General features: G+C 43.8%; 1 protein-coding gene across 16 annotated transcripts in view; it reads left to right on the forward strand.

The window, feature by feature from the left end:
• Positions 1 to 26883, forward strand: part of r3hdm1 (R3H domain containing 1) — a 163612-nt gene that overhangs the window by 4963 nt on the left and 131766 nt on the right. For 15 of the 16 annotated variants that reach the window (XM_085986613.1, XM_085986624.1, XM_085986614.1 and 12 more), the window contains one exon: positions 22656 to 22851. The gene's annotated coding sequence lies outside the window, so the exon portion shown is untranslated. Of the gene's footprint in view, positions 1 to 22655; positions 22852 to 23513; positions 23721 to 26883 lie in introns of all 16 variants that reach the window. The other variant, XM_085986612.1, reaches the window with a different exon arrangement.

The following is a 26883-nucleotide window of genomic DNA, read 5'->3' on the forward strand; positions in this document are numbered from 1 at the left end:
CCTCATCTTTCGATTAGGCACTTTACAGCCTTCTGGTCTCAACATAAAGTTCAGCAATTTCAGATCATAACCTCGGCCGCTATCCTATATATATTTTTTATCCACACCTTTTGTTTGTGTCTTTTCTTCTCTCCCACATGGCAGCTGTCTTTCATTCGCCAGCGCAATTTACACTTCATCTAGAGCCATCCTTTGTTTCTTAACCTGTCCCATTACCATCTCCTTTTGCCTTGAATATCTCTTAATCTCTCCTGCCTTCTATCCTATCACAGACCTTCCCTTTTGTTCTTTCAACCCCTCCCCCCTTTCCCAGCCCCTACACTTGCTTAAAAACCTGTTCCATTTCCTGCTTTTTTCCAGTTCTGATGAAAGGTCATCGACCTGAAACGGTAACTCTGTTTCTAACATAAGAACATAAGAAATAGGAGTAGGCCAATCGGCCCCTCGAGCCTGCTCCACCATTCAATAAGATCATGGCTGATCTGATCCTAACCTCAAATCTACTATCACTCTCCATCCCACCCGAACCCATGCGATCTCCCGGGAGAGGCGAAAAACCAGACTTTAAAAAAACCAATGGCCAATTTGGGAGAAAAAATCTGGGAAATTCCTCTCCGACCCATCTAGGTGATCGAAACTCGTCCAGGAGATCACTCTGTCCCTTCACAGATGCTGCCTGACCTGCTGAGTATCTCCAGCATTTTCTGTATTCATTTGTTTCCTACTCCCGGCACATTCTTTCTCATGGCCAAAAGCTGTGGAGCTCCTTAGTTTGTTCAATTTTCTCTTCCTTGTACTATTTGCAGGCTTATGAAACCTAAACCTGGCATTATCAGCATTCCGAAGGGACCGCTCCCTCCGCAACACCCTGGTCCACTCCTCTATCACCCCCAACACCCCTTCCCCTTCGTCTGGCACCTTCACATGCAAGCACAGAAGATGCAACACATGCCCTTTTATCTCCTCCCTTCCCACTGTCCATGGCCCCAAACACCACTTCGAGGCGAAACATCGATTTACTTGTATTTCTTGCAATTTAGTATACCGTATTCGCTGCTCACGATGCGGTCTCTACATTGGGGAGACCAAATGCAGATTGAGCAACCACTTTGCGGAACACCTCTGTTCAGTCTGTAAGGGTGACCCCGAGCTTCTGGTCGCCTGTCACTTTAATTCTCTGCTCCACTCCCACTCTGACCTCTCCGTACTCGGCCTCTTACACTGTTCCAATGAAGCTCAACATAAGCTGGAGGAACAGCACCTCATCCTTTGATTAGGCACTTTACAGCCTTCTGGACTTGACATTGAGTTCAACAATTTCAGACCATAACCTCTGCCTGTATCTCTTTTTTTCTCTCACATGGCAGCTGTTGATAATTTTGCCATTTACACTTCATCTAGAGTCACCTTTTGTTTCTTAACTTGTCCCATTGCCATCTCCTTTTGCCTTGCACCATCATCCTTTTTGTCTCTTAATCTCTCCTGCCTTCTATCCTATCACAGATTCCCTTTTGTTCTTTCCTCCTTTCCCAGCCCCTACACTTGCTTAAAAATCTGTTCCATCTCCAACTTTTTCCAGTTCTGACAAATGGTCATTGACATGAAACATTAACTGTTTCTCTCTCCACAGATGCTGCCTGACCTGCTGAGTATTTCCAGCATTTTCTGTTTTTATTTCAGATTTCCAGCATCCGCAGTATTTTGCTTTTGTACTATCTAATTAGAAACACAGGAGTAGGCCATTCGGCCTTTCGAGCCTGCTCCACCATTCAATATGATCATGGCTGATCTTCTATCTCAATACCACATTCCCGCTCTCTCCCCATATCCCTTGACGCCCTTTGCGTCTAGAAATCTATCTATTTCCTTTCTTAAATATATTCAGTGACTTGGCCTCCACAGCCTTCTGTGGTAGAGAATTCCACAGGTTCACCACCCTCTGAGTGAAGAAATTTCTCCTCATCTCAGTCCTAAATGTCCTACCCGTACCCTGAGACTGTGACCTCTCGTTCTAGACCCCCCAGCCAGGGGAAACATCCTCCCTGCATCCAGTCTGTCTAGCCCTGTCAGAATTTTATACGTTTCAATGAGATCCCCTCTCATTCTTCTAAACTCTAGGGAATACAGGCCTAGTTGACCCAATCTCTCCTCATACGACAGACCTGCCATCCCAGCAATCAGTCTGGTGAACCTTCGCTGCACTCCCTCTATGGCAAGTATATCCTTTCTTAGGTAAGGAGACCAAAACTGTACACAATACTCCAGGTGTGGTCTCACCAAGGCCCTGTATAACTGTAGTAAGACATCCTTGCTCCTGTACTCAAATCCTCTTGCAATGAAGACCAACATACCATTTGCCTTCCTAACTGCTTGCTGCAGCTGCATGTTTGCTTTCAGTGACTGGTGTACAAGGACACCCAGGTCCCTCTGTACATCAGCATTTCCCAATCTATCACCATTTAAATAATACTCTGCCTTTCTGTTTTTCCTACTGAAGTGGAAAACTTCACATTTATCCACGTTGTACTGCATCTGCCATGTATTTGCCCACTCACTCAACTTGTCTAAATTGCCTTGAAGCCTCTTTGTATCCTCCTCACAACCCCACCTAGTTTCGTGTCATCAGCAAACTTGGAAATATTATATTTGGTTCCTTCATCCAAATCATTGTGAATAGCTGGGGCCCAAGCACTGACCCTTGCGGTACCCCACTAGTCACCGCCTGCCACCCCGAAAAAGACCCATTTATTCCTACTCTCTTTCCTGTCTGTTAACCAATTTTCAATCCATGCCAGTATATTACCCCCAATCCCATGTGCTTTAATTTTGCGCATGAACCCTGTATGTGGGACTTTATCAAAGGCCTTCTGAAAATCCAAATGCACCACACCCACTGGTTCTCCCTTATCTTACCAGTTACATCCTCAAAAAACTCCAGTAGGTTTGTCAAACACTATCTCCCTTTCATAAATCCATGTTGACTTTGTCTAATCCCGTTGATATTTTCTAAGTGTCCTGCTATCACATCCTTTATAATAGACTCTAGCATTTTCCCTACTACTGATGTTAGGCTAACCAGTCTGTAGTTCTCTGTTTTCTCTCTCCCTTTTTTAAATAGTGGGGTTACATTTTCCACCCTCCAATCTGCAGGAACTGTTCCATAATCTATAGAATTTTGGAAGATGACAACCAATGCAACAACCTCTTTTAGTAATAACAACAGAAAATGCTGGAAAAACTCAGCAGGTCAGGCAACATCCGTGGAGAGAAATTTGAGTTGACGTTTCGGGTTTGACCCTTCTTCAAAACTGGAGAGAAAAGGAACTAGATCGAAGGCAGGGCTGCGATCGGACAAAAGAATAAAAGAACCAAAAGAAGTAAAAGAGATTAGAAGCTAGACGAGATGGTAATAGGCTGGGATTAGGTGTAAAGTGTACTGGCAGGGCAAAAGATAGCTGCCAGGTGTGAGAGAGAAACAAAAGGAAAGAGGGGGGGGAGGAAAGGAGTGGAAAAGAGTGGAAAAATATAAGTAAAAATGAAATAGGGGCCGAGGTTATGATCTGAAATTGTTGAACTCGATATTGAGACCGGAAGGCTGCAGAGTGCCTAATCGGAAGATGAGGTGCTGTTCCTCGAGTTTACGTTGAGCTTCCGTGGAACAGTACAAGAGGCCAAGGACGGTGAGGTCCGAGTGGGAATGGAGCGGTGAATTGAAATGACAGGCGACCGGAAGCTCGGGGTCACCCTTACGGACTGAACGGAGGTGTTCCGCAAAGCGGTCACCCAATCTGCATTTGGTCTCCCCAATGTAGAGGAGACCGCATCGTGAGCAGCGAATACAGTATACTAGATTGCGAGAAGTACAAGTAAATCGCTGTTTCACCTGGAAGGGGTGTTTGGGGCCCTGGACAGTGGGGAGGGGGGAGGTATAGGGGCAGGTGTTACATCTCCTCCGCTTGCACGGGAAGGTGCCAGGGGAAGGGCTGTTTGGGGTGATAGAGGAGTGGACTAGGGTGTCTCGGAGAGAGCGGTCCCTGCGGAATGCTGAAAGGGGAGGGGAGGGGAAGATACGTTTGGTGGTGGGATCACTTTGGAGGTAGCGGAAATGCCGGAGGATGATCCGTTGAATGTGGAGGCTGGTGGGGTGAAAGGTGAGGACAAGGGGAACCCTATCGTGGTTCCGGGAGGGAGGGGCAGGGGTGAAGGCAGAGGTGCGGGAGATAGAACTGACACGGTCGAGGGCAGTGTCAACCACGGTAGAGGGGAATCCTCGGTTGCGGAAAAAGGAAGACATGTCTGAAGCACTGGTGTGGAAGGTGGCATCGTCAGAGCAGATACGGCGGAGAAACTGGGAGAATGGAATAGAGTCCTTACAGGAAGCGGGGTGGGAGGAAGTGTAATCCAGGTAGCTGTGGGAGTCAGTGGGCTTGTAGTAAATATTGGTCGATAACCTATCCCCAGAGATGGAGACGGAGAAGTCGAGGAAGGGAAGGGAAGAGTCAGAGATGGACCATGTGAAGGTGAGGGAAGGGTGGAAATTGGAGGCAAAGTGAATGAAATTGTCAAGTTCGGGGCGAGAACAGGAAACGGCACCGGTACAGTCATCAATGTATCGGAAAAAGAGGTGAGGGAGGGGACCCGAGTAGGACTGGAACAAAGATTGTTCCACATAGCCCACGAAAAGGCAGGCATAGCTAGGACCCATGCGGCTACCCATGGCAACACCTTTGATTTGGAGGAAATGAGTGGAGTTAAAGGAGAAGTTGTTCAATGTGAGAACAAGTTCAGCCAGGCGGAGGAGGGTCGTGGTGGATGGGGACTGGTCGGGCCTCTGTTCAAGGAAGAAGCGGAGTGCCCTCAGGCCATCCGGGTGGGGGATGGAGGTGTAGAGGGATTGTACGTCCATGGTGAAAAGGAAGCGGTTGGGGCCAGGAAACTGGAAACTGTTAAAGTGGCGGAGGGTGTCCGAAGAGTCGCGGATGTAGGTGGGAAGAGACTGGACAAGGGGAGAAAAGATAGAGTCAAGATAGGAAGAGATAAGTTCCGTAGGGCAAGAACAGGCTGAAACGATGGGTCTACCAGGGCAGTCCTGTTTGTGGATCTTGGGAAGGAGGTAGAAGCGGGCTGTGCGGGGTTGGGGAACTATGAGGTTGGTGGCAGCGGGGGGAAGATCTCCAGAGGAGATGAGGTCAGTGACAGTCTTGGAAACGGTGGTTTGATGTTCGGTAGTGGGGTCATGGTCCAGGTGGAGGTAGGAGGAGGTGTCGGAGAGTTGGCGTTCAGCTTCCGCTAGGTAGAGGTCAGTACGCCAAACAACAACAGCACCACCCTTGTCAGCGGGTTTAATGACAATGTCAGGGTTGGATCTAAGAGAATGGAGTGCTGCAAGTTCAGAGGGAGGTAGGTTGGAGTGAGTGAGGGGAGCAGAGAAATGGAGACGGCCGATGTCACGTTGGCAGTTAGCGATGAAAAGATCTAGAGAGGGTAAGAGGCCAGGGGGAGGGGTCCAGGTAGAATGGGAATTCTGCAAGCGGGAGAAAGGGTCAGTTGTGCGGGGGGAAGACTCCTTTTAGTACTCTGGGATGCAGATTATCAGGCCCTGGGGATTTATCAGCTTTCAGTCCCATTAATTTCTCCAGCACTCTTTTTTTTTTACTAATACTAATTTCCTTTAATTCCTCCTTCTCACTAGACCCTTGGTTCCTTACCATTTCTAGGAAGTTATTTGTGTCTTCTACCATGAAGACAGAACCAAAGTATTTGTTTAATTGCTCTGCCATTTCCTTGTTCCCCCATTATAAATTCTCCCGTTTCTGACTGTAAGGGATCTACATTTGTCTTCACTAATCTTTTTCTTTTTACATACTTGTAGAAGCTTTTACAGTCCGCTTTTATGTTCCTTGCAAGTTCACTCTCATAGTGTAGTTTTCCCCTCTTAATCAATCTCTTGGTCCTTTTTTGCTGAATTCTAAACTGCTCCCAATCCTCAGGCTTGCTCCTTTTTCTGGCAACTTTATATGATTCCTCTTTGGATCTAATACTATCCTTAAATTCTTTTGTTAGCCGTGGTTGGGCCGCTTTTCCTTTTGTGTTTTTGCACCAGAAAGGAATGTATAACTGTTGCTGTTTCTTGATCCATCTTTTTTGCACTTTTCAACTCTGGTGTCTGATTCTGGATTTTAAAATATGGGCCACAAGAGTGAAAGATAAAGACGTAATGGTAAATCTGTACTAAACATTATTTAGACCGCAGTTGAAGTACTGTGTGCTATAGAAAGTATATTAGAATATACATCATACATTTGCCAGGATGATGCCAAGGAGCGACGTTAAAATTATGAGGAGTGACTTGAGATACTGTGACTATTTCCACTGGAGCATAAAAGGCTAAGAGGAGATTTAATAGTGGCTTTTAAAATTATGATCGTTTTTAACAGAGTGAATGGGGAAAGGCTATATCCTCAGGTTGGGAAGTCAATGCCACGGAGTCGGCAATTTAAAATTGTGACTGAGTGAGGAGAGAAGTCAATTTCTTGACACAGAATTGTTGGAGCATGGAATGCTTTGCCACAGGGAGTGGTTGAGGCAGAAACCATTGCCTCTTTTAAAGGAAAATTGTACAAACATTTGAAGCAGGGGAAGATGTAAAGAAATGGGAAGAGGGCAGGGCGATGGAATTAGTTTTGGATTGCTCTGGGAAAGAGCCAGCACAGACGGAGTGGACCAAATGATCTCCCTCTGTGCTGTAAGTTGCCATGGTCTTTCACGATGTTTCTTGGCTTTTCCTCGAAGTTTTACAGTTTTAAAAGGTGACACCTCAAACCTACATTAAGGCATTCAACGAAGCAGTGGAATGTCTCGACTTCCTGATCCTGTAATATACTAATGTAAGAAGTCACACAACACCAGGTTATAGTCCAACAGCTTTATTTGAAATCACAAGCTTTCGTAGCACGTTTCCTGTGCTTTAGTCTTGACAAAGGGGTTTTCACCCGAAACGTTGACTCTATTTTCTCTCCATGGATGTTGCCTGGCCTGCTGAGTTTTTCCAGCATTTTCTGTTGTTATTTTACATAATTGACAGGATGGGCATGGAGTGTCTCCCAGCTCGCTGTCTCCAGTTTCTCTGCTTCTGTTGTCTCAACTAGCCTAGCCACTTAGATCTGTGCTTCCTAGTCCCCTGCACTGAGAGCAAGTAAGGAAATATTGTTAGGATTGTAGATTATTTCAGCTTTCATTTTAGGAAGGATGACTCTCCAAGGGAACGCCCATATAATTAATAGATATATTAGTGACCGGAAAGGCAGATCTCAGCTTCCAACTTCCAGAATCCAGGATATTAAAGGTTTATATATAATAATGGTAACTGGCCTCTGAAGTATTTTCAAGATCATCATTGTATTTCCCACAAAAAAAAGTATAGAAACCAAAATGTTTTACATTTTGATATCACAAAGTATAGCAGTCTATACCTGGTTAAAACTGGCATTGCTCATTAACCCACAATAGTCCGTTCCACATCAGTCCCCAAAAGGTCTGCACGTACTTCTTGTCCCCTTTTTCATTCTAATTTCCTACATTCACATTTATAATGGAACTGCCAATGCAAGCTTGTTCAGCTTCAATTGTACCCTCCCTCAGTGATGGTGCTGCAATGCCAGCACTGACAAGACAGTGTAATTACAGCCTGACAAGTTTATATAGGCAGTTTCCATTGTAAATGAGGGAATAGGAATTTATAATCAAAATAAGAATGGATAAAATGGAAACTTCTCTACGCCAATTATCACTTGGCCATTAACTCTGCCTTACTTGAAGGCTACACCTGGTCTTCATTCCCTGTGTGTAACGCCATAGGCAATCGACATGTAAATTGCCTGTTTTGTTTTCTGTGTCATATAATGTCCCTTTTTAAGATTAGTGTTTGTTAATTGAGCACCAGCATTATGTGTGTAAATTTTGGCTCCCTTTTCCTGCCTCACCTGTAAACAGATTAACAAGTTTCTTATGAAAAATACAGTGAAACTTGCGATATGGTTGCTTTGTATTGCATATATCTCTTAAATAAAATGTTTGTACATATTTGCAGGGCAGATGTTTATTTTTTATCATTAATTTTTTTCTCGAGGGGACAACTTTATTTCCTCCCCTTTTTATGGTCTTGGGCAACACGCCACCTGCAGCTGAGGTTAGTAAGGCAGGTTGCTTCCAGACGTAGCCAGCATATTCCAGTTTAAATGCTGGATCATTCCAGTGATAACTATTCTTTTGTTTTAACCTACCTCTGTGGACGTGGATAAGACAAGAACATTGGTGTGAAATGACATAGGACATCACTCTTCATAGTTGTCAGCTTAGCTCAGTTAGTTGTGCTCCCACCTCTGGTTGATGGTTCAAGCCCACTCTAGGACTTGAGCACAAAATCAAGTTTGACACTTTGGTATAACACTGAAAGAATGCTGCATTGCTGGAAGTGACTTTCTTTGGATGAAATGTCTGCTTATTCTGGTAGATATAAAGATCCTGTAGCATTATTCAAAGAAGAGAAGGGAGTTGCCCTGGTCAGCATTCATCCCTTAATCAATGCTACTAAAAACCGCATGTTCAGGGAGACTCTCTGAGTCTGAGCTGAGAGGGGAGTCTAACTTTTACATTCGAGCAGTTGGCTTATATACAATCTTGCATCTTGTTTCCTTCACATCTTCGGGACTTGGCCAATTAATTGTCCAAGTCACGTACACTTAATCACATCTCCACAAAACACATCTTGTTTATCTCTCTCACCCTGTTTCCACATGTGCCATTGTTCTATCCAATTTACGTACGCTTAACCACATCTTCGCAAATTACATCTTAGCGGCCTGTTGTTCAATGTATGGCCTACTTGCCTTCTTTTACTCCCCCAGTCATCGTGTAATATGCTTTTTCCACTGCCTTTGTTCTGCCAGACTTCTCCTTTATTACTAATAATCAGCCAGCTAGTCAGTTAAGCCGTTAATCTAACTTTTAACCCCTTCAGTCCCCCCTTTTGGCCCTTGGTGATGGCCCAAGATGGCCAACTAACTTCACCTGCCCGTGCTCCTCGCCCCATCACTGCTGGCCAGGCAGGTGGTTGGATTTGCATGGGTGTGGCTACTTAAACTACCTCTAATATTCCCTGCTTCTCTCCCAATCTATACTGTGTTTTAACAACAGTTTTAACAATGGTTTGGTTACGGCGTCATTTACATCGAGTGCAATACTCAAACATAAGTATGATGATGACAATTAGCAACTGCACCACCACCAATACATGGGATGCAATTCTGATCCAGGGGTGTATATCCACCCTAATACCCCAGTCCCAAAATGTCCGCCACCATGAGGCATCTTTCAGTTTGGCCTCCACATCCTTCTCCAGTTGTTTGACCTCTTGCTCAATTCAGTGATGCTGCTTAATTATCGCCCCGGCCTCTTTCCTCAGTTTCAGTAGGTGTTCTGGTAGTTTTGGGATGTCCTTCCCCCTCAGGGAGTACATATTCGAGCATGCTGTCCTTTAGGTCCTCAGTTGGACTCACCCGTTCCTCGCGGGGCGACCGTAGGTAGGATATGGTTGCATGTCCGATCGTTGTTGGGGCCCGGGGGTGGAAGCAGAAACTTGAGCTGGTCACTGGATGTTACCATACTGGTATTGAGATTCACTGGTGGTCACACGGTATTCTCCTTTTCCCCGGTGTGCTACTCACGTTGGCTCATGGCGGGTGCTGGAAATTTCAAGGGTACAGTTTAGGGTGGTGTTGAAGCCGCACATGGCTCCTGGCACCGTCCCCATGGTATGTGGGCAGACTACATTACTCCCCCTTTCTCTGCAACCCTCTAGCGAGATCCCCGTCAAGAAGGAACCTTTCTGGGTTGCATAACTGGGTGCGTGGTGGTACCTGAGCCAATTGCCATCTCTTATGATCCCGACATTCTCTACCTCGTAGAGGGGCTTGGATTCCCTTTCCTGCAGACTGGATACAGCTAATACCATTCCTATCCAGGGAATTAACTGTGGATGTCCAGGCACTGTAAGCAGTGCCTATGTCATTTACCAGGTTCCTCTTGCAGCGAGATAGGCTCGACCGCACGAGTTCCCCAGAGGGCATCAATAACTGTCATGTCGAGGAGCCGATGGTAAAACGACCTTGTACGCCACTCGCACCATTTGGGTAACCTCATCTGGCTAATATTGAGGACAACCGAAACTTATCTCATGGTGTACATTCTCAAATAAGCACCAATCAGAATCCCAGATCACGTGCCCCACTTTGGGTCCCGAACTAGGCTGCGGACACCTCAAGGGTTCCTCCGTATTCAAAGTGGTGGGCTTCAGGGCTACTGTTACTGGGGTGGTCGGTGTGGTTATGGTGGTGGGAGTGTCCCGGGGGTTCAGCTTCCAACGCCAATCATCAGAGTTGGTGCACTTGGAGATTGGGCATAGTTCCCACCCTCCTTCCTGTTGGGGTACCCCGGACATCTGAGTGAAATCCCTCCCACATATTACTTGCATAGTTCCTCCCTGTACGCATGTTAATGTATCATCACTCTTCTTCCCGAAGCATACTGTGCTCATGTTTGTCCATTTAATAGCCATCCCTGTGTTACCCCTATCCCCTGTATTGCCTGGCTTGTTGCCAAATATGCTTACGCCCATTAACCCAGAGCTACAATTTAAATATATACTGATTTATTATCAACCATGACAGTTAATGCCCCAAGTTCCCAATCGCAACCGACGTCGCTCGAGTTCTTGTAATATAGGCCTCGTTGCTCCCTTCGGCCGTGGCCAGGCATATCAGTAAGGTCATCCATATCTGAGTCCTGCAGAGGGAGATAAACAGTGGACGCCGGTTGCCAGCGGTTTAGTTCTTATTATTTACTGTGCTTTCGAATTTCTTAAGTTGTGTCCAGTGTTTCCATCGACCTTTTCCTTTCATATTTACACATGCGCAAGTGTCGCTGGTCATTAGGACCTCGTAGGTTCCCTGCCAACGAGGTGACCATCCTGGTCTGGCGGGTAAGACTCTTACCATCACCCTGTACCCTACTACTGATAAATTTTGTTCTTCCTCCGTTTCCTCCAATTCTATATCCCTAACTATTTGTTGGTCCCTGACTTCCTGTCCTGGGCTGGTCCCACGTCTTCACTATCCGTAATCATGCCCTCGGGCAGTCTCATGGCCCGCCCAGTCATTAGTTCAAACAGGGTTAGTCCGGTTGTGCGATTGGACGTAACTCAACCTCCTTAGGATGCTAGTTAGTAGGTCCGCCCATCCCCTGCCGGTCTCGGCAATGTCCTTTGTGAGTGGCGCCTTTAAGGTTCTATTCATTCTACCATTCCTGAGCTCTATGGTATGTGAAACCTCTGTTTTACTCCTAATAAGGCGCATGTCTGCTTGATGACTTTGCCAGTGAAGTGTGTTCCCTGATCTGAGTCTATTTGCAGTGACACCACCCCCCCCATCGGGGTAACATTTCCTCGGCGAATATCTTTGTGACGGTGGTAGCAGAGCAATCCCTTGTGGCGAATGCTTCTACCCATCGTGTGAACTGGTCTATCACCACTAGGCAATATGTTTTACCTCGGCTCGGAGGCAGTGGTCCGATGAAGTTTATCTGGACCTGCTCCCAAGGTCCCTTAGGCCGAAGCTGGTGGGACAATCTGATCTTTATGGCCTTGCCGGTATTGTACTGGGCAAAAGTAATATATCTGTGGCAATATTTTGCTACGTCCCTGCCCATCCCCGGCCACCACCAGCACCGTTCTATACTCCAGTGCATAGCATTTCTTCTGGAGTGTTGATTCCCATGTTAGATTTTGAGCAGGTTTTGCCGTATGCATTCAGGGGCTGCTACTCGTCCCTCCTCTTTCCAAATCCCATGCTCATCCTTGTCTGCCCCTTTCCTTTTCCACCCTTCTCTGTCCGTGATGCCTTCTGCGGGGTTGAAGCCCGCATCTCGGACTTTTTTTTTCTGACTTATCCCATGGTAATAGTATGGCCTCCCAGGTAGCCTTTCGGCTATCCGAGACTGTTTGTTTTTAATCTGCCTGTGTTTAATAACGCCACCAGGGTATGTTTCGTGTGTAAGATAACTTCTCCCGTCATAACTATTGGCTCACCAGTCCTCACAGCCTAGGTCGCACAATCGATTGCGACCACACGCCAGGGTATTCTGGTGACGATCGGGGATTGTTTTGTGGAGAAGTATGCCACGGGCCTCATTCGGTCTCTGTGTACCTGTGTCATTACCGCACTATAGTGTCCATTGTCATTGTTTGTATAAATGTGGAATGGTCTCTTCATATCTGGCAACCTGAGTGCTGGGGCTGATATCAGCGCCTGTTTCAGTTATGTGTACGCCCTTTCCTGTTCCTCCCCCCATTCTATGGGATCCAGTGCCGCCTTCCCTCCTTTCATTAAGTACTGTATGGGGGCGGTCATCTGTGAGAATCGCTCTATAAAATTACGACAGTAGTTGAAGAGGCCCATGACCCTGCGCATGCTCCGCACATTCAGTGGTCGGGGCATTTTTCTAATGGCTTCCTTTTGGTCTAGGGGCATATCGTACTGTTGTCTGAGCCTGCCCATTTCCCACTTGTCTAATCTCCGTCATAATAGGGGCCATGGCCATTATGCCCTTCGTCCCGGTTTCAGGCAGTGGTGGGTTCGATGGTCCCTCTGCGTCATATTTAGGTGGGGGCTCCCAACCCCCGTCATCTGTTGTAATCTGCGGCTTCTCTACTTCTCCCCAGTCAATGTCGTCATTATTGTCTGTCGCTCTAAACCTTGGTCCCGGTGCCTGCACCGCACTGACCTTAACCTTTTCCTTTTCTACATAACTTTGTACTGTACATGTTTACTGAGTCCTAAGTAGCTACTAATAATTATAAGTATTCCCTTCTCTTCCTTACCCTTACACTGGGCGCCCCACCATTCCCTTTGCCTGTCTGGACTGTTGTTTGGACTCCAGCCTTTTTCATTTTCTCAATTAGTTTCTTATTTTTTCCTGCTATAAATTTGGTTGTGGACCCTTCCGGTCCCCAATCTTCCCCTCCTGTGGCCATTTTTTTTTTATACCTCTGGCCTGCGCAAACGGTAACTCGGACCTTCCTGCTACAACGCGGTTCTGGTTACGGCAGCTCGCGGTTCTACTGCGCAGGGATCACTCCAGTACCCGCTAGTCTCCTGTTCAGATTCCCCACAGTCTCACGTCCAGCCTTTTGGGGTTCCGCACCTAACTATGGGTGGTAATATAAAGTACTCACCCGACTTGCGGTCTCATTATGGTTGGTCATTCGACTGCGTCCTGGGAATCCTGCTGACTATGCCAAGTTGTTGTGGGATTTCTCTCTGCCCCAAAGCAGATGGAGACGAGCGTGTACTGGTTCCAAGCGATCTTTATTCAAGCACGTGCAGGGAGAGACCCTCTCAGTCTGAGCTGAGACGGGAGTCTAATTTTTACATTCGAGCAGTTGTCTTATATACAATCTTGCATCTTGTTTCCTTCACATCTTCGGTACTTGGCCAATTAATTGTCCAAGTCACGTACACTTAATCACATCTCCACAAAACACATCTTGTTTATCTCATTTGCCCTGTTTCCACATGTGCCATTGTTCTATCCAATTTACGTACGCTTAACCACATCTTCGCAAATCACACCTTGGCGGCCTATTCACAGATTAACTGTCATTTATCTTATTTGTTGTCTGTAGAATCTTGCCACATTTATTCACATGGCAACAGTGACTGCACTTCACAAAAAAAAGTAATGTGGATGTGAAGCATGGGGTAAAGCACAATATAAGTGAAAGTCCTTTCTTCTCTATGGACCTGTTTGTTGGTACTCCAGCACGTGGTGTTGGTCTGTTTTTTTTCTTCGGGGTGGAATTTTTATTTTCATTTAGATGGGAGATGTTGGCTTTGAGAAATGGAGCACCATACATTTTGGGCACCCAGTGTCAATAGCAAACATTCCCGGGTCAGGTATTGGCTGCAGAGTAAAGGTCCTTGTGCCCTACAGTGACATTATGCTTAATCTTAACCTCAACCCCAACTGCAAAAGAGCACCCATTACTTCACGGCAGTGTGACCTTTCTGTTTCCCACACTAGTCACATGTGGCCTTTGAATGAGATTGCCATTTAAGGCCAAATAAAATGTAATTTTGTGTTGTTGGATCACATCACTAGGAATCGATTGATAATTCATGTAGCACCTCTTTACAGCTAGCATACACCGAGCAGATTTTCATATTGTCAGCCTGTGCTGGATTCAGTCGAGGTAAAAGAACAGCATGCTTAACCCGCTGCACCACCCTATCCCTCTGCTACCAATCTATTTGATCGTTTGAATATTGCACTGTTAGCTATTCCATCGCTGTTGAAAATATGATTGTGAAGACCTGTGCTTTTTCAGTGAATGTGCACTGGCTGAGTTATATATTATCCAGTATCTGAATCAGATAACATTATAAGACCATATTTAGTTCAGGGCTTTCTTACTTGAATTAAATGTGATTTAGAACTAAAACTGATTCAGATTGCCAAATCTACAAGTCTGATCAGTCCTCAGTTTAAATTTAGCATTGTCCATATTGTAAATCTGTGATACTTAACCAAATACAGATGTTATTGGTTGTCCTAAATTTGTAGAATGCAGATCTGTTAAGTTTCTGAATTTGTGTTTTAATGTGAACAATTTGCCACTCCTTGTTTTAGTCACTGTTTTGGTAATGCCCATGTATTGATGAGTTATCCAATGACAAAATTGTCATTCAGTTACTACTGGCTCCTTGATTGTCAGTGTCCCGTGACATTCAATTTGTGATTTAACATTTGAAATTTAATTTTAGGACACTTTATGTACTGAGGTAAAATGATTAACTTTGAACAATACGACTAAAAATTCATGCATTAAAGGAAAGTTACAACCAAATTTGTATTGTGCAGCCCGTATTATACCCCATGTTACAAAATATTTTTACTGTTGGCTACCAGCATTAATTGCCCACCCCTAGTTGCCCTTGAGAAGGTGGTGATGAGCCGCCGCCTTGAACCGCTGCAGTCAATGTCATGAAGGTATTCCCACATTGCTGTTCGGTAGGGAGTTCCAGGATTTTGGCAGCGACGATCAAGGAACAGCAATTGTGTGTTAAGTGGGGATGGTATGTGACTTGGAGGGGGAAGCGCAAGGTGGTATTCCCGTGCACCTTCTAGATGGTGGGGGTCATGGGTTTCGGAGGTGCTATAGAAGAGGCCTTGACAGTTGCTGCAGTGTAGCCTGCAGATAGTACAGACTGGTGGTGAAGGGAGTGAATGTTTAAGATGGTGGATGGGCTACCAATCAAGCGGACTGCTTTGTCCTGGATGGTGTTGAACTTCTTGAGTGTTGTTGCAGCTGCACCCATCCAGGCAAGCGGAGAGTATTCCATCACATTACTGACTTATGATGTTTAGGTGATGGAGAGGCTTTGGGGTGTCAGGAGGCGAGCCACTTGCCGCAGAATACTCAGCCTCTGACCTGCTTTAATAGCCACAGCATTTATGCGGCTAGTCCAGTGATTCTGGTCAATAGTTACCCTCGGGGTTTTGATGGTGGTGGAGCCGGAGACAGTGATGCCATTGAATTGCATCAAATTTATAGCACAGAAGCAGGCCATTTGGCCCAACTGGTCTATGCCGGTGTTTATGCTCCACACGCACCTACTTCATCTAACCCTATCAGAATATCCTTCTCTTCCTGTCTCCCTCATGTACTTACCTAGCTTCCCCTTAAGTGCTTCTATACTATTCACCTCAACAACTTGTGGCAGCAAGTTCCACATTCTAACCACTCTCTGGGTAAAGAAGTTTCTCCTGAATTGCTTTTTAGATTTATTTGTGACTATCTTATATTTATATCCACTACTTTTGGACTCTTCCCCACAAATGGAAACATCTTCTCTCTGTCTATCCTATCGAACCCCTTCATACCTTTAAAGACCTCTATTAGGTCACTCCTCATCCTTTTCTCTTTTCTAGAGAAAAGAGCCCCAACCTGTTCAGTCTTTCCTGATCGTTATAAACTCTCAGTTCTGGTATTATCCTTGTAAATCTTTTTTGCACCTTCTCCAGTGCCTCTGTGTCCTTTTTGTAATATGGAGACCAGAACTGTACACGGCACTATTAAGTGTGGTCCAACCAAGGTTCTATTTAAGTTTAACATAACCTCATTTTTCAATTCTATTCCTCATGAAATGATCTCATTGCTTTGTTTTCATTTTTATACCCTTGTTAATCTGCATTGCTACTTTTAATGATTTGTGAATCTGTACCCCTACATCCCTTTGCTCCTCTACCCCATTTTGACTCTTACTTCCCAAGGAGCATGTGGCCACCTTATTCCTCCTACCAAAATGGCACCACCTCACACTTACCAATATTGAAATTCATTTGCCATTTACACACCCATTCTGAAAGTTTATTAACTTACAAAATGGGCAAGAGGAGGTCGTTAGATTCTCTTGTTGGAGATGGTCATTGCTTGGCACTTGTGTGGCACGAATATTACTTGCCCCAAGCCTGGCTGTTGTCCAGGTCTTGCTGCATACGGGCATGGACTGCTTTATTATCTGAGGAATTGCGAATGGAGCTGAACACACTTCAATCGTCAGCGAACAGCCCCACTTCTGACCTGATGGAGGGAAGGTCATTATGAAGCAGCTGAAGATAGTTGGGTCCAGGATGCTGCCCTGAGGAACTCTTGCAGTAATATCTTGGGGCAGAGTTGATTGGCCTTCAACAATCACAGCCATCTTTGTGCCAGGTATGACTCCGGCCACTGGTGAGTTTTATCAGCATCCCTTGGCTAGATCACAGATGTTATGTTTGACAGTAAAAATATTGGCTCCATTGTATTTAGATGCAGGCACTTCACGTGAGCTACACAGTTGTTAACTATGAAAGTGACTATTTTAACTTGCGACGCCATGCTTTAGTCAAAATGATGCACCCACTTCTCAAAAAGAGCACCAGAATACATCCTTTTTGATGTACCTATAGGTTCTAGATAGAGTTGGTATTGGTTGTTATTGGAATTTCCAATTACCAGCAACTTTTTCACCCAGTGATGCTGGTGCAAATCACGATAGTAATTCCTGGTAAACCGCCAGGTCAGTTCCAAATTCTTCAGTGAATTTACATGCCTTTTCCAGTAAGAGGAGGTTTAATCGCCCATGAAAATGTTGCTGGTAATCAGCAGTGCTTCTCTTGTTTTTCAGGTAAATGGAGAGGAGGGTGGTGGGAGGGATGTTAAATTTCTGTACCACAACTTTCTTTGTTTCTCCAGTGCTCATCCACATAGTTGATTTTATAATTTTTCCTCCGTGGTAAGGGTCTCCTTTTTCTGACGACCCCTGGTTTCTACCTCGACAGGGCACTACACTAAAGTAGGAGGGCTGCCACATCTAGGCTGGTTACAAATTTGATTTTCATATTCAAATTTTTTGTAATTTTTGATTTTTGCTTTTCATTGGTGAAGACCCATTTAAGTTGGAAATTTGAATTAATTAATAATTCAAATTAAGCAACAACTTTTCAGTGGGAGACGGCTTTTGCACAGTTCCAATTTAAATTTATGGATAGTTCAAATAAAGCAACTTTGAATTGAGTGGCATAGACTGTGCATTACATTGTAGCAGACCACATCTATCTATCTATCTATCTATCTATCTATCTATCTATCTATATATATACGGATCGTTCTGTCTGTCTGTCCTTCTGTCTGCCTGTCCTTGGGTGTGCGTCTGTCCGGCTATGCGCTCGAAAGTTATACAGCGTACCTACGCGCGCGTTACCTCCGAAGAAAGCTTACGCTTCCGGGACGCTCGTAAGCGTATTTACTTTTCGGTCGGGCGAAAATTGTTCGCGCCTTATGCAAAAAACCTTCAAAATTAAACTCATTATCTGCTACTTAGCATTGATTGACTGACGTCAAGGTTCGACCAATCCTGTGCCGTCACGATTGACCAATCCTACAGTACGGTCCCCTGATGGTTGGCCAATCGGTGTGTGTGTGTGTGTGGGCGGGACTAATCGTTTTCATCTCGGGGATCTGGCAGCCATTGTTTCACTGCCATTACTTCAGCTTCCAGCTCAAACTACTTTGATCATCCAGCTTTGAAAAAGTTAGTATCTCTTTTAAAAATAACATAAGATTTACCAAAAACGTTTTATAAGTACTTTCACTTTCATCTTTCAAGGTATTAAAAGGTAGAAATGTTGCCCGGCAGCAGATTGAGAGAGGGACACAGACAGGGCCTGAAAGCCTGGGACTCGATTTAAAATGTTGCCTGGCAGCAGATTCACAGAGGGACACAGAGAGGCCCCAAAGCCTGGCACTCGATTTAAACCGCCCGGCCCAAAACAGCCCTGGCAAAGCCGGGCTCCCCCAGCTAGTAAGAACATAAGTAAGAGCAGGAGTAGGCCATACGGCCCCTTGGGCCTGCTCCGCCATTCAATAGGATCATGGCTGATATTGCAGTCTACTCTTAATTCTGAAACTCTTACTCTCCAGTGCTCTATGAACACACCACTAGAAGATCCATTCAATCAATAATAATGGTGGGGCTTTAAGAACGGTTCTTTATCTGACACGGTAATCATACTTCACTGTAGTCACCATAATTACTTATTCTTGGAAGCAATTCTGTTAACTATAACTTGATCTAAAATTTATGTAGTTTGTTATGGACAGCCACCAACGGGCTTTTTTGTAAATAGGTTTTTGGCTCAGTGTTTTATTCTGCATGAATATTTTACAATACAATAATAAGTACCTAGGAGTAATTTACAACTCTGACAATTCAATGACCTGGAAAACTGTGACAAAACTGTCTCTGCTCAATTTCTATGATTTGTACACCAGATACAGTACCATTTTTGGCAGGGTGAGGGGGTGGTGGAAAGGGGGGACCTGTACTGGAATGTTAAGTTCAATTCTGCAATTGAGGAGATGTGATGAAAGATCCCAATAGATTGCTGTATATTGCAGGACCCATAGTAACTTTGTTGGGGGAACAATGGTTTACTGGGTAATATACTATTTAGCAACATTACAGTATATTCTCATCGTGGTTGTTGTTGAAAACAGTGGTTAAACCTTTCTCCCAACCCTACCTGAAATTTGTTGGTTTTAAACATAGAGCCAAACATCATAATTTGATTTCCTGTCATGAGAATACTTTTTATTGACATGCAAAAATTAACAGCAGGGTAAATATTTGTGATATTGTGAAAATAGAAACATACCCTGTTCCACTTTCTTGCTACTCTTTCCTCTGAATCCAATATTTTCATTACTTCTAACCATTTCAAAATGGTACGTGTGCAGTTTGCAAATTGGTGGTTTCTGCCTCCACTGAGATACGCCTGGAACTTTTCAAAACTCTCAAGTCAAGAATGTTCCAATTTTATTTTGGTTTTGTGAACCTTTTTATTTTCTTTCCAATCTGCGTCTTTTCTAAACCTATTTATATATTTTTTGTGGCCTGTTTAGGATTGCTTCATCATGCGCTTCCTGACCTGGTATGTTAATTCTGTACTGATAATCCAGCTGAGATCGATGGCACAGGGAGAAATATTACCTGGAAGGAGAAAAATTTACGCCAGTTATACAGTTAAAATGTAAATTAAAAAGTGAACTTAACAAAACTAAGGATCGTGCCTGTTTTTCTCACCTCCCACAACAGAATTGCAATTCTGAGCTGAGAAGAAAATAGTGCTCCACAGTGTTACCTAGTGAGCAGAACCTTCAACAGCATGCAGACCCAAAGCAGTTCTTAAAATATTCTAGCATCACAGGCTGTCACATTAATTGGAACATCCTGTACAAGCATGGTAATCGGGTGTTGCCAGATATAACATAGGCACGAACACAATTGGCATTGAAAACACCATAGGGATTGTTGGCATAAGGATTGTTGAATTGAAAGATGACAGGACATACCAATTTTAATAATTTAGAGATATTCAGGTTTCTGAAAAGTCCACGCAAGGCATCCCCAGCTACGACAACACTGCTACTTAAATGTGGAGACAAAGGTTTTAAACATCACTTTATAATGGTATGGTGAGCAATAGGCCCCTGTGCTTTAGCAGATAAATTTCTTCAGCTTTTAAATAATATTTGTAGAACTGTGCAACAATTAACAGAATGGTTAATAATTGTTTTGTTTGATAGTTTGTAGGCTACTTTTTTATTACAATAGAGTGTAACTTGGTGTAGACTCTCCTTTTCTCTCCCCCCCCCCCCCCCCCCCCTTTCCTTTGTTTCGCTCTCACACCTGGCAGCTATCCCTTGCCCTGCCAGTACACTTTACACCCAATCTCAGCTTATTACCATCTCGTCTAGCTTCTAACACCTTTTATTGTCTCCTTTTTTACTTCTTTTGTTTCTTTGATTCTTTTGTCCGATCGCAGCCCTGCCTCCGATCTATCTTTTCTTTCCAGTTTTGAAGAAGGGTTCGACCCGAAACGTCAACTCAAATTTCCGTCCACGGATGTTGCCTGACCTCCTGAGTTTTTCCAGCATTTTCTGTTGTCCTGAGTAAAGATGTAAATAGCTTTTGATGATCATTGTTTCTGTGCAAGTCTTTGCCTAAGATTTGATGATTATTGCTAACTACGTCTCTTCAAACGAGCTGGCACAGACTCAATGGGCCGAATGGTCTCCTTCTGTGCTGCACTGTTCTGTGATTCGAATTGGCAAGTAATTTCTACATGTAGACAGATAGTAAATTACTAACTTTCTATTGGAGAGAACAAAACCGTTTTTAAGTTGAATTTTGAGATACATATGATGGTGAGCTTTTGGAGAGCAGAATTGCACCTTTCCTAGACGAACAAAGAGTAAAGGGAACTAAACCCTTGTACATAAATGTTACCCAAAGGAGGTTATAAAGGATAATGTGCAATTTTAGCAAAAATTGTGGATTTTGAATACAGTATAATAGCTCACTGCTTAAAGAATCTGATGATTCCTAGTTTATGAAATCACCTGTAAGCATGTAACACAATTGTACTTGTAACTAAGGACATCGGCAACCGTCTTACTTAACATTTCCTTTTGTTTGTCAATATTTATCACCATATTTAAGTTGAGACTAATATAAAGGTGCACAAAAAGCTTTGAATTGTAAGACACAGAAATTGTTTACATCATTGAAGATTGATGAAATCTGATTTCAACAAATCATAGATTAAGCTGGCAATGGAGCAAATTACTTCATAATTCATTTGAAGGGGGTGAATAGCATATTTTCCAGGCCATAATGAGTTTACTTTATGTACTTAATGTGATGTATTTCAGACAACTAAATACGAAATACTCAGATTCTCAGTTCTGTAGATTTGCACTTTGTGAGTTAGTATTCTAACTCTTGTGAATACAGGAAACTTTTTTTTATCTGGGACCGGCGTGGTGCCGGTTGATCAAAAAATCCAGATTACAGAGAGGTATACTTACCAAGGTACGAGAGCCCCGTACACGGCCACAGGTGCAGGAGCCCCGGTTACACGGCACTTGTGCAGGAGTCCCGGTTACATGGCCACAGATCCAGGAGTCCCTGTTGCACAGACACAGGTCCAGGAACCCCGGTTACACGGCCACAGATCCAGGAACCCCGGTTACATGGCCACTGATCCAGGAACCCCGGTTACACGGCCACAGATCCAGGAACCCCGGTTACACGGCCACTGATCCAGGAACCCCGGTTACACGGCCACAGGTGCAGGAACCCCGGTTACACGGCCACAGGTGCAGGAACCCCGGTTACACGGCCACAGGTGCAGGAACCCCCGGTTACACGGCCACAGATCCAGGAGTCCCTGTTGCACAACCACAGGTGCAGGAACCCCGGTTACACTGCCACAGGTGCAGGAACCCCGGTTACACGGCCACAGGTGCAGGAACCCCGGTTACACAGCCACTGATCCAGGAACCCCGGTTACACGGCCACAGATCCAGCAGTCCCTGTTGCACAGCCACAGGTGCAGGAACCCCGGTTACACAGCCACAGGTGCAGGAACCCCGGTTACACAGCCACTGATATATAGTAAAAAACTTACCTGAACCTACTCTTGAATTTTGCCGGTTAAGAGAGATTTCCGGATATTTAGGTGCCGGTTAAAAGAGAGTTTCCTGTACTATATCCAACTTGTTTTGAGGATCCATACATAGTTTTCCCTTCTGTTCTAAAAAAGGCTAAGCATATCAGCTGTTCCAAAATGGAAAATTCTCAGTGAGGTGAAAATTTATTTGCACGCTGAAGGGTTATCACACTCTATCCTTTTTTACTATCAACTTGCTTATTTCCCTGCTCAGGGGTTCATTGATTTAGGTTGAAGCAGCATTTTGATCTCAATGAGCAAACAGTGTGGTACGTCATAGTGTGTAGGCTTCATTAAACTGAATGTGTGGGCATAGAAAAGAAAGGTCAATTCTGGAAAGAACATGGTGTGGGTGGCTATGACTCCTTTGATTGCATTGGAAAGTCTGAAGGGATCCTGGTTTAATATTTTCTATTGAGCCTGATGAAACACAATTTTTTGGACTGGTGTTTTTAAGTTAATGTGCTTCTATTGTTGCCCTGCAGGTGTTTGGGAATGATTGACCTGATCAGTGGAAGGATTATTCAGACCAGGACTCCACACTGGTGATAAGGACATGGGACTCCTCTTGCCAGCTTCCAGCAGGTTCAGTATAATTGACATCCTGATCAGCACTAAGGAGGAACCTTGGTTTGGTTTATTACCTCATCATCACAGAAACATTGCTGTCAAAAGCTGAAGGTAAACCCAGAACCTCAACTGTGATTCCAAGTGTAAATTTCTGTACTAATGCAGGACAGCAAAATTCAGTTGCCATAGGTGAATTTTTAAAGATTGGAGGATGAGTCAAAAGATATGACAGCTGATAAAATATTAACTATATACCAGCTCCGATAGATTATAATGCTCATCGTATTGCCCATCTTATATATTTATGTATTGGAGTTGAGAAAAACAATCAGGCCCATGCATGCTCAATCCCATCCTTGGCCAGTTTTGTCCCCATAAACTGACGCTCTCAAATGAGGTCTTACCAAAGCTTTATATAATGCTATTATTGCAGTCCTAGTTTTGTAATGGATGTCCTGGGCAATAAAGTCAGGACTCTTTTTTTTTGCTTTGGCTCTGGCATTGCAATGCAATTTTGAGTAAGTAGTGTATTTTTACTTCTAAGTTTTTTCCCATTCTTAGCTTAAACCATCTCCCAGCCGTATATTTCATGCCATTTTTAAGTGGACCTAAGTTCATTACTGCACTTGTGTCTGGCTGAAAGTACAAACAAATAGTGCAGTATATTAGTGTGTTGATAATTTATGCTATGGAGTGAGTGGTAGTGTATATGTTCTCCCACATGATAGCTCGTATGATAATTTCCAGATTTAAGCTATTGTCTTTCTGTTCAGGTGGACATAAAAGATCGCATTGCACTATTGAAAGAGCAGGGAGTTCTCCTGGTATCCTGGCCAACGTTTCTCCCTCCTCAAACATCACCAAAAACAGATTAACCGGCCATTCATCACATTTGCTGATTGTGCACAGCAACATCCCACAATGTGGATGTCACTTTTGTCTACATAACAGTGAAGCACTTTAGAAGTCCTGAGGGCATGGTAAGATGGAATCAACCAGTATAGATCTTTTGTACCTCAAAGCAGTCATCTATAACAATCATCATGGAAATAAAAATGGAAGGGAGGAAGAGCAAAAAAAGAGGGAAATGGGCTGTAATGAAGATGCCATTTTATAGTTGAACCAAATGGAACAAAGCTAGTGCTATTACAGTAGAAAGTAATTCTATCAAGTATTACAAACTTCTGCATTTTGTTCTTTTCCCCATGAATAAATATAATCATGTAATGAATGTTTTTCCTGGTAGTCGGGATTTCAATTCTGTTGACTTAAAACTAAAATGTTAACTGATGTATTTCAGTTTTAGAAAAAAAAGCTGTATATAGCACAGAATTAATTGTTGACCTCATTATAGCTTTTGTAGTAGTGTAACCGGTCTCCTACTGGATAAATTATATTGTTGAGTTTTTGTAATGTAAATTCAAGGTTGCAATAGGGTACATAGGAACAGGAGTAGGCCATTCAGTCTCTCGAGCCTGTTCTACCATTCAATTAGACCATGGCTGATCTGTGCCTCAACTCACTTACCTGCCTTTGCTCTGTTTCCTTTGATACCCTTACCTACCAAAAACCTATCAATGTTAGCCTTGAAAATTTCAATTAACCCAGCATCCACCGCCTTTTAGATGAAAGAGTTCCAAATTTTCACTACCCTTTGTGTGGAAAAAATGCTTCCTGATTTCACTCTTAAATAGCTGAGCTCTAATTTTAAGATTGTGCCCCCTTGTTCTGGATTCCCCCACTAAAGGAAATAGCTTCTCTGCATCTACCCTATCAAATCCCATTATCATGTTGAAGACCTTGATTAGATCATCCCTCAACCTTACAATGTTTATGCAGCCTGTCCCTATAATTTGATCATTTAAGCCCATGTAACATTCTAGTGAATCTCCAAGGCAAATATATATTTCCTACGGTTTGGTGCCCAAAATTGAAGGCAGTACTCCAGATGAGGTCTGACCAAGGCTCTGTACAACTGAAGTATCAATTACTAATTTTTGTTTTCTACCCCTTTGAGATAAAGGCCAACATTCCATTAGTCTTTTTTATTACTTTTTGTACCTGTACACTAGTTTCTAGTAATTTGTATACATGGACACCTAAATCCTTTTGCTCCTCACTATTAAGAAAGTACCTCACTCTTCTCCACATTGAAATCCATCTGCCATAATTTTTGCCACTCACTCAGTCTGTGGCCCTTTGTAATTTCCTGCTTCCGTCTACACAACTTAATGTGCCTCCTAATTTAGTGTCATCTTCAAAGTTGGATACACAACTCTCCACTTTTTCCTCCATGTCATTAATTAATATATATGGAGAAAAGCTTGGCTCCTAGTGCAGATCCCTGGGGAACACCACTTGTCACATTCTGCTAATGAGAGAATATTTCCTTTATCTCTACTCTGTCTCTTACCAACCCATGTCACAAGGTTACCTCCAAGTCCATGCACTTTCATTTTTGCTAATAATCTCTTGTGATCAAATGCCTTCTAGAAGTCCATATAGTCATCAACGTATATAGGCACTCCTCTATCCAATATGCTAGTGACCTCATCAAAAAATTAATCTAGATTAGTCAGACATGACCTACCATTTGCAGAGCCATGTCAACTCTTTTTGATTGGTTTATACTTGTCTAAGTGCTCAGTCTCTCTGTCTCTGATAAAAGACCCCAGTAACTTAATTGATGTTAAGCTGAAAGGTCTGTAGTTACCTGGTTTCTGCCTCTCTATATTGTCCTCTTCCTCCACTGTGAAAATGGATGAGCAGATTATCTAGCTCTTCTGTTTTATTCCTCCAAAAAGTTGTACAGGAAACTTTGGTTTATCCGGAGGTTAACTGTCCGGAATGCTCGAGCCACCGGCAAAAATCAGGAGCCGTTTCGTTAGGTTTTTTTTCTTTTCGTTGCTTTTTTTTCACAAGTCAGGCTCTGCAAGGTCTCGCTGAAGCTGTTGCTAAGCTACAGAGACGCTTGCAAGGTACGGCCGACTGTTTAGAAGCTGTTGGGTTTGTTGCCAGATACGGAGCTCAAAATCGCCGTATGTTTCAACATTAGCGCTGGTTTGTCCGGCAGTTTTGATGGGCCGGCAACAGCTCGGTCCCGTCGGTGCCGGATAGCACAAAGTTTCCTGTAACTGGAAAAGCCACCACCAGAAAGCACTACTTTTTCCCCCTTCCACAGCAATTATAGTAGCAGTTACAGGAAAGTGTACAAAGTTGCCGCCTCAATCATTTTTGCAGAGAGAAATGTTGAGTATATAGAAACAGATAACAACAAATGTGTATAACATGAAATGGTTCGATTGACAGAAACTAAAATGGAAAATGATTTAGCATAACCCGAAAGCATCCGATCAACATGAAGCAATTGTCATTGAGGCAAATTCGGTGTTGGGATACCTATTTGAGAAGTGGGATTGATCGCAGTTATCAGCACCTTTCAGATCCTCAAGACATCAGTGTTTAATAGCTAGTTAAGAACTTTTGCAGTGCAGTCACTTTTGTTACCTATGAAGAGCAACAGCATCGCTCCTTTTCAGCAAAGATAAGAAAAGAACTTGGTATTCTTTGAAATAGGGGATTAAGATGTTTAAGAATAATCATTCACGGTCAGGATAGAACAGGCATGACTAAATTACTTTTCCCCTCCTCCCAGCCAAATTCTAGACTTTGTTAGACTTAGTCCACGCCACCTGTGTTGGAGTAGAGGTCTGCAGGGGCAGTACAAAGGCTGCTGACACAGTTGCTGTGAGCGAGCATGTGGATTCTTTGGTGTTTAGCTCTTTAGCTGGGTTGTGGTTGTAACTTTTTCCATTCTGAAGATCATAGAATTTTCAGCATAGGAGGCCATTTGGCCCATCGTGTTTGTGCTGACCAAAAAAGAGCTATCTGGCCTAATCCCATTTTCCAGCTCTTGGTCCGTTGCCTTGTATGACATCCTTTGTGACTGTGACAAAGGTAAACTGTCCCTCCTCGTCCTTCTTGACTTGTCTGCAGCCTTTGACACGGTTGACCACTCCATCCTTCTCCAACGCCCCTCCACCCTCGTCCAGCTGGGTGGGACTGCACTTGCCTGGTTCCATTCTTATCTGTAATTGTACCCAGAGAATCACCTGAATGGCTTCTCTTTCTGCTCCCGCATTG

This window comes from Somniosus microcephalus, chromosome 4, assembly GCF_052327205.1.
Source record: "Somniosus microcephalus isolate GS21.2 chromosome 4, FLI_Smic_1.0, whole genome shotgun sequence".
NCBI classification, from domain to species: domain Eukaryota; kingdom Metazoa; phylum Chordata; class Chondrichthyes; order Squaliformes; family Somniosidae; genus Somniosus; species Somniosus microcephalus.